The sequence below is a fragment of the Bombus terrestris genome, chromosome 12 (assembly GCF_910591885.1).
Source record: "Bombus terrestris chromosome 12, iyBomTerr1.2, whole genome shotgun sequence".
Classification (NCBI taxonomy): domain Eukaryota; kingdom Metazoa; phylum Arthropoda; class Insecta; order Hymenoptera; family Apidae; genus Bombus; species Bombus terrestris.
In genome coordinates, this window is record NC_063280.1 from 4,009,878 (window position 1) to 4,021,958 (window position 12,081).

Sequence of the window (12,081 nt, forward strand, 5' to 3'; positions counted from 1 at the left end):
GTGACCGTTGCAAAATTCAATCTCATTGATCGATCGCCACGGTCGTTTATAACTTCGTCGAAATTGCATCGTTAGCGGCGCGGTGAGGTATCGATCAACGGCGCGGCTCATTATTTCTCTCCGGCTTCGCTGCAAATGATACTTTCTTCGAAAGCAGACAGATTGCGTACAAAATTCCAGGACGGACCGCCGTTAATATTCCTACCAGACGATGCACATTATTCTCATTACCTCATTAACACACACCGGTCGCCGCTCCATCTCGTTACGACAGAGATCGCGCGTGTATCTTCTTTCTTTTTCCCTTACACACCTCGTACGCGCGTCACCTTTCTTACAAAGGTACAAAGTGTTTCATAACAACAGGTCAATCGAGGAAGATGTAGCAAAAGATGATGAAGAAACATTCCTTTCTTTTTTTTTCTAATAAACGTGTGCGCGATTTCGTTTTATTTTTTTAATACAGAAGGTTTAACATAGATTAGACTATCGTAATCAAACCGGCAATTAGTTATGAATCTTATAGACATCTATCGCATTTACTAAAAATACTACAAGATCAAACAATATACACAAAAAATAAGATCTCATCTTCTCATCACCTATTACTTAATCGGCCTATACTTCTGCGACACCTTATACATAAATACCGTACAAGGTTCCACGATGAACGTCTTAAACACGCGGACTTCAACGAGCAAGAACAAAGCGTCCCTACTGGCGAACGCGTTGCTGTAATTTTTCCAGCTCGAATTTCCGGAAGCCGAAACAACGACGAAGAGGAATTCCTTCGAGGATCGAGATTCCGCGTCCTGTCCACGAGTGAATTTTCACTTTGGCCCGGGTGATGAGCCACCATTACGGTGATTTACTTAATGAGCACAGCGACATACCAGCCAAGGGAGAAAGAAGAACGAGAAGAACGATGGCCATCGGGCTAAGCACGATAGAGAGGGTTAAAAGTAAGGCACGCATTGTCTTCGAGAGGACCAGGCCGAGAGAAAGTGTGTCGAAAAACAATGGTGTGTTCAACCCCTATCCGTATGCCCGTTCTTTTCGCTCGTCCTTTCCTCTCTTTTCTTCCCGGATCCTCGTCCGCACCTTGAGGTCTTGATGAAAACGTGACCTAGTATGATTCTGCTGCAGCTACCTGCTGTACCGACTGTGCTTCTCATCCCTAAAAGGCGCTCTCTGGAAATCCGCTGGCGTTGTTTCGTCCATTTTTCGTTGTTTCGTGAATAATGAATATCTTCTTCCTTTTTTCCCTGTTTTCTTTTCTTTTCTTCTTTCTACCGTTTTATTTATACTTCTATTATGACGAGGCTTCATTTCAGAGGGAGAGACTCGAATATCAAGTAAGCCTGTTAGTCTTATCGAGGAAAGGTTATCTTGTAAGCTTATCAATCGTTGTATCAGAGACCATTACGTCGCAATGCGACACAATCTACAAGCGTGCACGGGGCCGAGGTAACGAAATTAATTTTTTGCGTGACCGTTCGATCGAACCGCATTCAAGAAGCGGCGCACGCGGCCCGCTTAAGGAGCCACTCGTTGCGGCCAGTTAGAGGCGAGTGTCGCTGGTACCGAGCAGCACGGATCAATTTATTCCTTAATTTACATTTCTTTAGAAATCTTTTTACCCTCTGTCCCGCCCCGTGCCCACCGTCCCTCCGCGGTTATTTACGACATGTCGTGATAGCATGGCCGCTACCCCGGCCAGGATTAATGTCGCGACCTTAATTCATTGCCGAAGCTACCTCGACCTCTTGGCCAGCTTCTCGAACAGTACGTTTTCGTGCTTGTCGTGAACGGTAATGAGTTTCTTAACGAAATTCCAATCTCAAAAAGGATCGATATTTTCATTTGCCTACTGTTCGATTGAATAACGATACCTCTTAAAGTTTAACATATTTGCTGCTATCGATGCATACGTTGCTTTATATTAATTATCTGAAATTCAATTGCCAGACTGCCGGTAATAAATGAGCTGCTCAGAAGTCGTGCCGGTCAACTCCACTTTTTATCAGAATTTCACAATTTCATTATATAAATACACGATTAATGTTCAAGCTCCGAAAACAAATTACTTATTTCCATGTGTTCATTTGTTACAAAAAGAAGAGATGAATAGTCAAATTTTAGTAACAACGTACGTCATTCGAATGTTGAAACACGGACTTGTTTATAAAAAAAAAAATGGTCTAAGATAACAGTTTCTGTTCTGAAATCGTTTTCGAGTATCAAAGCTGTGTGATGTCGCCTCGTTAAAAAAACAACAGAAAGAAGTTATCGATTTGCATGGCAGGCAGAGGGCGGGAAAAGGCGCAAACTAATTACGTGGATTAAACAAGAGAAATGACCTTGTCATATTCATCCAGGCCAGACTCGAAACAAGCGGCGGATGGAGAGAGCAGCGACGCACTGGCACATCGGTCTCCGGGCGTTCGAACCGGTTCGAGAGTGTCTTTCCAAGGGTTGTAGAACATTCCCACTAAAATATAAAGTGGCTTTCGGGGTGGCATAGCAATGGGGTGCCTATCGCATGCATTCACCCAGGGACGCAAACGTGGGGGTGCTATTGATCGACTGGAGAGCCAGTCAACCCTCTCGGCCCTACACGCGCGCGTAAAGCTCACATGTAAAATCATATATGTATACGCACCTGCACAACGGCCGACGCATCTGTGCCTGTAGGTCGTGCAAACGAACGCGAAAGGTGGAAGGTTTAATGTCTAACTTTCGGCTTTTCGTGCGTAACAGCCCGTCCAGGTCTTTTCCGTTCGCACCAACCGTTCACCCGATATACGAACGTCTAAAAGAAGAATTTCATGACGCGATTATTCTACAGTGGAAAAAACATAGTATGTTTACTTTAACCTGTGATTCACGAGTACAGATCAAACGAGTTAAAAGCATGATTCCTATTATGATAAAGTCACATTTGTTAATATAAAAAAAGTCTAAGCGTCCTGCAGAGCTCGATTTGTAGCCTGAACCGGTATCTGTTCCCAAATCACGAAATTACAAAGCACAATCTTATGTCATGTTTCATCGTAAATCTACGACTCTTCGGTACACCAACGATCAACGGGTCAGACATCGATCTGTAGAAATTCTTGAAATTTTTACTTCTCCATAGGATCGGAACCCGCCATTCCAGTAAGTCCTTATCGCGTTATATTGCGACTGCAATTTTTCTCATAGAGCCAATTCGTTATAGGTCTTTGCGCGAGCATCGGCGAGGTTTGGCTGAAAGGTGGAGAAACGACGGTGCTGGGACGGCGAAGGGCCGTTTGGAGGGGGGTAATGAAATTGCACTCATCGTGTGAAATTTAATATTAATCCTGGATGTAATATGAGCGGACGCAGCGGTGCTCAAGCGTCGCGGAAACGAGCGTCACTTTCGTAAGGTTCCAAAGAATCGACGCCGGTAGCATCGACGTGACACGGTCGCGCCGCCATACCACGTTGGCCCGCCGTCAATCTGTAAAGCGATTATCGCGTCATTTTATCTCGCGATTGCCTTCGCTGCAATTTCTTTGCCCCTCTCCACCCTCTTTCGCCGGTTCCGCGATAATCTCGTCGTCGTTGGACGATTTTTCTTACGAATCACGACGATCTGGTTGCACCAATACAGCCTGTGCGCACCTGGTGAGATTCGTAATTGGATAGGATAAGATCGACCACCGGACAAAAACGAGACGTTATCTAACGGTTACATCGATCCGGAATTGAATGCAGAAACAGGAAAGGTGAACGCATTAACGATCGCATTGTAGAACGATAATAATCGAGTAATTTTGCGTCAATGTTGTCGAGCGATTTTGACATCCGAACACCATAGAAACAAAATATTGGAAAGTTTACGATACACCGGTCGATTATTGGAAGGGAGACGTTGGGCACCGCAACGACCTCGTTCAAGTGACGAGCGTCCGTTAAAATATTAATACTCGACTTTTAATGAGAGCTGCTCGTCTTTTCTCTTATGGAGCGAGCGCTTGGTGTCCTCTGCCCTTTGCAGCTTCTCCCCCTTTTGCGTTTCATCGCTGTCGTACCCTCTTTCCCCATTCTCTACTTGTCACGATCCAATAAATGCCGCACGAAGAATCTTCACTCGCGAATTTCCCTCCATCCGCGTTATGCTCGCTCCCATCACTGAATTCGGATACCGTGTTCGAAAATCAAATTCTCCGGTGTAATCGTTTCCGGCCGCCCTCGATTAAATTCTTCAACGACCTTGGACAATAGTGTCCCGCGTGCTTCCAGCCGATTCTTAAAATCCAGTTATAGCACACAGATAACCCACTGAATCCCGAGAGTTTTATGACCTTACGGCACCGATCGATCCGGTACAAGTGTCTTCTTACATTTGCTAAGTGGTAGAGAAATTGCTTTTTGTTACAAGAAATATTTCGGATTAAGTGATCGGCTTGTGTTTACGAAGTAGGAGATTTAGATGCACTTAACTAAATAAGATCATACAAATACATTTTCCTTTCACTAATATATTCTTCTAATAGCGTTGACAAAAATTATTAAATTTCCTGTACGATACCTGTATCGACGCAATGTGCCATTACAAACTACATATACAAAATCTGGCAAGCTCTTCTCTAAGCTACTGAATTCTTACTCGTGTAAGTTGAATACTTTTTTAACAAGTTATTCGTGACAACGTTCAATTTAGAAATTACCCTCTCCCTACTACTGGCGGTAATCTATCGTTCTAATTAACCCCCTCCTGCTTCAAGCCCCCGTCGAACTTCCAAATTGCAACACAATCATACCACCCCCACCCCTCAAGAAGCGATACTCGAGGCCGATAAAATATCTTACTCAACGTTCCCCCTAATCGAACAATCGTCGAGGTAACATAACCCAGGCTCGAGCACAAAGGACTAAATCATCGCGAAACCCAATCAATGTCTGGCGTACAATGCAATTACAAATCGCTGTACAATTTCTTCCCTCGACCCGGCACGATCACCTTCTGCTCTGCGAATCAAGGACCTCGATTTATCTTTATCCACGCTCTCTCTCTCTCTCTCTCCGTTCTTCGTCTTTGTTTCGCACTCGTCCCAGGACCGTCGCCGACTATGCTCACCGGCACACGTCGGTCCGTCTCTCTTGTTCCTTCTTCTTGCGGTGTTCTTCCTTGTCGTTGCGCACGGCGATCGGCGCCACCACCTAGCTTAGTCCTGTGCTACCTCCTGTCGCAAGCTGCCAGCCTAATCACGGCAGGACGTTTTCGCGCCTTCTGCGCCCGCCGGTAGCGCCGACACAGCCCCCACTACCGAGTCCTAACTCGCCTTCCACTGCGAGTTCCGCTGACCGCAAGTCCTCGCGGCGAAGGATTCGCGTGAAAGTTACCCGACAACTCTTTCGCGCCACGCTGGTTCCGCTTCCCTCTGCGCGCCTCTTGGCGACAACAGCGACGAACATCGTGCACCATTAAAGACGTTATAAGCGAATGATGATGCAGGTTGGAGAATGTTAGAAAGCAGGATGGCAGCGTGGTCGACGATAGGTTCTTCATTGTTAATAAGTAATTTGTCTTGGTATATGAATTCGATAACGGAATGATGATTAATGAGTAAATAAGCGAACCCTTTCACTGCCGATGAGAGCGACGATGTGTAATAATAATTATATCGGAAAATTTAAAATAACTTTCCACGTGGGTTCTAGATATAATTATTTATCTAAGGCTAATGTAACTTTCGCTTAAGAATAAATAAAATATGGTATGAAAGGTTTTTGTTGGCAAATCCTTTAAATGCAAAAATTTGTAAAATAAAAAGAATGAAAGTAACGAATAGGTAGAAAGATGCATCAAGTGTTACAAATTTTTACAAAATTTTTATATTTTTCGAACGAAAATGGATTAGATATTGATATAAAGAGCACGGTAGCGGAACCGCATGAAAATTTTGCAAACTCAAGATTTTTCCATTAAATTTTATACAAACTGTTCTCTTCTAACTATCGCTCTAATAAAAATCCGGTTCACCAAAGCAGTCATGTAAAAATTGAATGTATATTCTGTGCGAAAAAATTCACTTATTACTAAAATTAGTCTAATAAAACATTCTTCGTTTTAAAAGTTAGAACATAGACAGAACATAATTGATACAAAAGCCTATTTATTATCTATCTATTAGTATCTATCTAGGTACTTCACTTACTCGATACTAATACAAATAGCTAACCTATCAAGTTATAAAACAGTCTAATGGACGAAAATCCGAATATCAAAATAGTCTGAGATCAAAATCACATATCTATTTCAACGTCAAACGTAATCCTGAACTACTACCTTTCAAAGTACCGAATATTAATCTATCAAAATCATATACGCTCCTGCTCGAAACAAACTTTTTCTAAAGGATAAGAATATTACATTTAAATATAAAATTTAGTTTATTAAAATTGAAATTAATTTTAATTAATTAAAATTGAAAAAATGAAATAAAACTGTACAGTATCTGTTACACTTTATAGCATAAAAGAATATCACGAATAAGATATCTATCGACTTAAGGAATTCATTCTTTCCTCTTAAATTTTAAGATGCTCTGATCTTTAAGATGATCTGATTTCAGATAGGGGCGTATATCGAATAATTATTTTACCGGATAATATTCCTATATCCCCGTTCTATCCTTCTCAGACCCCATTTCCGAAAACAGTTACCTCGCGCTAGCTTTTCGGACAAGCCTTCTTAAGGGACTATCAGACCATAATACGTTAGATTAATTAACGTAATCGTAATGAGACGATCTCATCTCGACGCACAATGTGGGCTACCCGATATCGCAAGTGTCTTGATGTCCTCGTGCGTGCACACGGCAACATCTACCTGTAATACGTCCACGCGAACGGCGCGCGCGCGCGCACACACACATACAGGTCAGCCGTGTATTACTGACAAGATAGGTCGAACAATGGCTTCCATTACGGCTAGAGACTGGCTGAGTTAATGGGCAAATTGTCTGCTAAGTCATTTAAAGGGCTAAACCCGGTGCAGGCGCAGGCCTCGCTCTAGTCTCTTCACGCGGTTTGCTGACAATCGATGCAATTAGATCGATGGTGTGCCGCCTAAGACCCGATAACCTCGCGAAATTTTCGACCGGAATACGCGGAAAGTTCGATTGAATTGCGATCTCTGATCGGTCAACGTTGGTTAGCCGGATTATCTTTGATAAAAGATTTCCTGCAGACCGAATTAGAAAATTAGAAGCTTGAGACACTAAGCTTCTTGAAGATTACTAATTCAGACAGACACGATATAAGGAAACTTTGACTTTGTCGTGAACGTGAACTCAGCACCATGTAATCGCGATATCTGCCGATATAAATAGATTGCGGATGTTTATGCATTTGCAGATAATTTAAAAATGCAAGATGTATATAATATGCAAGAATATATGAAATATGTAAAATATTAAGCTGTCCGAAAAGTTTCTTTCGTTTCATAAGGTGATAATAGATGAACAACTATTTCTGTTTTATATTAGTTTATTGAATTATGCACGAACGTATTAATAGAAATAGAATGAAATGGATCATACCTAATTCAATAAAATAATATAAAACAGAAATTGTTGTTCATCTATTATCACCTTATGAAACGAAAGAAACTTTTCGGACAACCTAATAGAACGCACACAAGAATATTTAATGTCTATAACAAATCTCTATATTTAGTTCTCGTTTCTGTAATTATATTCATAAGAACGTAAAATTCCTACAAACATCCGCAGTCTAGTTATGAATTTGCGTAGAATTGACTAGTCACTATGTATTATGTTTATTACGACACAACAACTGACCCGTTTCTCCTTCCGGGCATCGAATAGTGAATACGCAAATCAAATGTATGTATATTTTATTCCGTATACTAAAATGTATCTATTCGAATACATTATTCGATTACATTCGATTATAAGATACGTTATTCGAAACTAAATCTTAAAAGTCCATCGATAGCAAACATTCGTGTGTCCTATGTATATGATTGCGTGAGAGAAACTTGTCCTATCGATACGTTTCTGTTTGGCGTGCAAATTTCCATTACTAAGCGTTAGCGAGTAGAAGCAATTGAGAAGTATAAATTCACATATCGATTATATGTCTATATAAATTTTAACAAAAATTTCACAAAAATTGTCTATGTAGTAGCACGGCAAAATGAAGTAAGAAAAAGCGGTTTACTTAATAGAAATATGCAAATAATAAAACGAGAATGTACAAACTCTGACATTTAAGCCTGGCGCAACAAATAAAGACCTACCCTACGCACATTCTCTCAGCAAAGCAAGTTCAAGGACCATCGACATCGAGCGTAAACAGGAGGGTAGCGGCAGCGACTAGAGGGTGGGGGTTGTGAAATGCGGCAAGGCAACAATATGCTACAAGTTCGTTGATCGTAACAAGGGTACTCACTCTGGCTGGCAGGACGTTTTCCTAGCAGCACCAGTTCCGAGTGATCCTCTTCGCTTATCTCCGGTTCGCGGCACCACGTCGTGCTCGTTCCTTCTCGGCCGGTTATAGGATGCACCACTGATCGATCGCGACACGACCACGTGGCGATCACGAGCGAGCCGTCCAATGGGGAGACAGGAGCGAGCGAAGAAGAATAAACAGAAAACGACCGTGCACGAAGGTCTTTCGAACTTGTTAATCGCGACGACGAAAATTCTACAGTCTATATATGGAAATTTATTCCAAATGTTTATTTAAAGTTTAATTGAACTTTATTCGATAACATCGTTCGTTAAGTGGCAGTAATTTCACAGCGAATAATTCTTCGAAGTAAAATTGAATACCGCTGATTTTTGTTAATTGCTGGTTAATTGCAAATATACACGATGGCGATACGAAAACACGTGACACCGCGACGGTTGCCCGCGGCTGACTGAAACGACGGGGGAAGAAACGTCAGGAGTGTGCGCTCCCGAGTTCTCCTGGGACCGACTGATTCGGTCGAGAACACGTTCCAATTAAATTCTCCAAAGTTCGTTCCTAGTATGATTTTTTCCACGGAAATATGTAAATAGATTCTGAATGAGACGAAGAAGTCTGGCGAGAGATGATTGCAAGAAAGGGACGTAATATCGCTTCGCAGCGGAGAAGAACGTCGATGCTCGCCTGCTCGTGGCGGGCTTTTTTCGAGCAGAGACGGATAACCGCACGGTCTGGGCGCCGCGGAGCGACTGCGAGCCACCGCGTAAGGAAGCATCCGTGCCATCTAGCGGAACCCGCCGGAAAACGCGACCCTTCTACTGGTACGCGCTGGAGGGGACGACGATAGAGGGGAAGACGATCCATTTCTACGCTTCTCTATAATTCTCTTTCTCTATGTGTGTCTGTGTTACTTTGGGGTATATTTCTGAATGCCTGTGCTATTGTATCCCCTAAATACTAGCGATGAAACTTTTATGCGATTTCAGACAATGAGGAACATCGGAAATCGGAAGCACCAAGTCTGACGTCTCACGACCATTGTGCGCTAATGTTCGTGCCCAAGGATCGGGCATCGATCGCTACTTGTGCAACGATCGAAGACACGGTTTAGCGAACTATGACGAGGAAAGATCGAGCGTTTGGTAAGAATCGCTGTACGAGGATGTAGAAATAATTGAGACGAATGGCTGGATGTACGAACATCCCTGAAGCCATGGCGGTCAACTGCATAAATTGAAATGCAAAGAGAAATGGCAAGTATAGACATTATCTTCTCAAACTTATCTTGGAATTTGCGATTACTTATGCTGTTTTTCTGCGGTAAATATCTTCATGGCAATAAGTCCGTTGCTTGTTAAAATTCAATTTTCAAAATCTTATACAATATGGAATTGATTAGTTTGATTGGCAAGATCAATTATTAGGAATGAGATACATGAGATATTGAAATATAACGTCCACTTAGGATCAAAGAGACGCAAGAAGAACAGCAACGATAAACTGCATTTTCATCGCAACAAAATTTCTCAACTAGTAATTACCATTTGTCATTCGGAAAGATTTCACCTAAATACCTAAGGCTATTGGTTATGGCGAATAAGTATTCGAACGAACTAGTGTTCTAATGAACTCAATACGTTAAAGCAATCAAATATGTATACGACTATTACTACTCTTACGTATGCGTATTGCGATCTGTAAATATTTTATCACTATGATGCTAGTTTTCCCAAATACTCATTCACTGTCAAACATAGTTTAAAAGAAAATATCATAAAGATTGGGAGGAAGCACGATCTGGAGCGGTACGAAAGCCGCCTAGACGATGCAAGTAGATTCAGCCAGCGCGGTCCAGACAGCACTAGCGGCCGAAACCTCGTGGTACCTCGTCTCGGGTTCCGTGCCCCACCAGCACGAAGTGCGGAAAGCGTACGCGGAAGCGCGGAAAAGCCGCAGGTGCGGGAGGCGGGGCGTGCAGCGCAAGCGCAGGTGCAAACCACACCTCCGCAAGCTCGGCCAGGGAGGAGCGAGACGCAAGAGAATCCGGAGAGAGGCTCGTGATTGGCGACTCTGTTCACCTGCTTGGTCCCGGTGTCCTTGCCGTTCTTCACCCCGTTCCCCTGATCCATCCCTCTCTACTGGCCAGAAAGACTCCCCCCGTTTCATCCATTCCTCCCCCGCGGCGAATACGGAATCTATTAATACACCTGCATGATGTTAGTAATCACCTTGCACCCCCCACCACACGACTGATCTTCGTTTCATGACCGGTCACATCAGTTCTGGACCGATAAGGCGTGCACACGTCTTTCACACAGACTTGAAACTTTGCTATAGGGAGAACGAATAACGATGACGTTGTTTAATGACGAATTTATGTGATAGAATGTGCATGTACGTTGGTTGCATTGTTGTATCGAATCGATAGTAGTCAGACATTCAGTAGAGAAAAGGAGCTTTTCTTCTAGTAAATAAAGAAGGACATAGGATGGTACATTATCAATTATTAGCACGTATTTTAGTCGAGAAGTAATAATTTTTATTTTATTTGATATTTCACGTTAGAAAGCATACTGTGAAAGTGGAAAGTAAATATACATTCTCTGAAAATGATGAATCATTTTTAGCCGCCAATGTATATGATGGGAATAAAATAAATAGGAAATGCAAACAGTGAAAGACATCTAATTCGTACTAAGTATCATCAAGTGTTCTAATATATATAGCCGACAATATAAGAGATGAGAAGAAGAACTCGCTGTCGTAATTCAACAGTCTGATTAGTTAACACAAATACGATAGTTGAAAATTATTTAGAATGTTTTCTCAATGTATTATAATAGAAATATCTCACAATGATAAGAAGTTTTCGCATGTGAACTTCGCTGGGAGCCAAAACGCTCGAACATACGTGTCTGACACTGATAGATAATTCTACTTTAACGCGAGCTAACTGTTCTCGATGATCTTGGAGATATATCGATAAAACTATTAGAATATTTTGATAGGATCTTGATAAAAGAACAACGAAGAACCGAAAATTGATGAAATCTTTATTTTTTAATTATTATTGAAAAAAGTTTCGATTGATAGTGTTTGATTGTTTTAAAAGAAATTCCATAAATTTTTGTTTCGTACGTATCGTAATAGTTTTTTGAAAACTGATTGAATATGTATATTTGTGATACAAAATGAAAGATGTATTTCTTTGGGAGAAGCATTCATCTAATTAAAAGTTGATTCATGATTTTCATCGCAAACATGGAACATGGTAGGTAAGCCGGTTACAGCGTAGCCAGTTTTTGTTTTCCGTAGAAGATTTGATGTGATCTGTTGGAAGGACAGTTACGATGCTCTGTATGAAAGTTGGCAGCAGGAGGAATTAATTACCCAGGAAGCCAGACGGGGCACTTTGATGTCCGACTGGCTTCCGGCGAGCCACGTAAGGGCCAAGGTAATCGACTTTGCTCGTTTGAGCACAAGTCGTAGCTAACCACCTACGGCAGTGGATAACCTATGTGACAGACAGACGGCTGCCGTAGCTGCTTCAAAAGCGCACGCAACATCGAATAACATTGCTATTAACTTCTGCCCTGTCGCTTATCTGTCGCT

At 42.0% G+C, this 12,081-nt stretch overlaps 1 protein-coding gene across 5 annotated transcripts in view; it reads right to left on the reverse strand.

Annotated features, from left to right (window-relative positions):
- LOC100650779 (LIM domain transcription factor LMO4.1) overlaps positions 1-12,081 on the reverse strand; it is a 477,355-nt gene that overhangs the window by 417,431 nt on the left and 47,843 nt on the right. For 2 of the 5 annotated variants that reach the window (XM_048411142.1, XM_048411140.1), the window contains exon 1: positions 8,449-9,218. The exons of 2 other annotated variants lie outside the window; for them this stretch is intronic. The gene's annotated coding sequence lies outside the window, so the exon portion shown is untranslated. Of the gene's footprint in view, positions 1-2,662; positions 2,813-8,448; positions 9,219-12,081 lie in introns of those variants that run through there. One more of the 5 variants, XM_048411141.1, reaches the window with a different exon arrangement.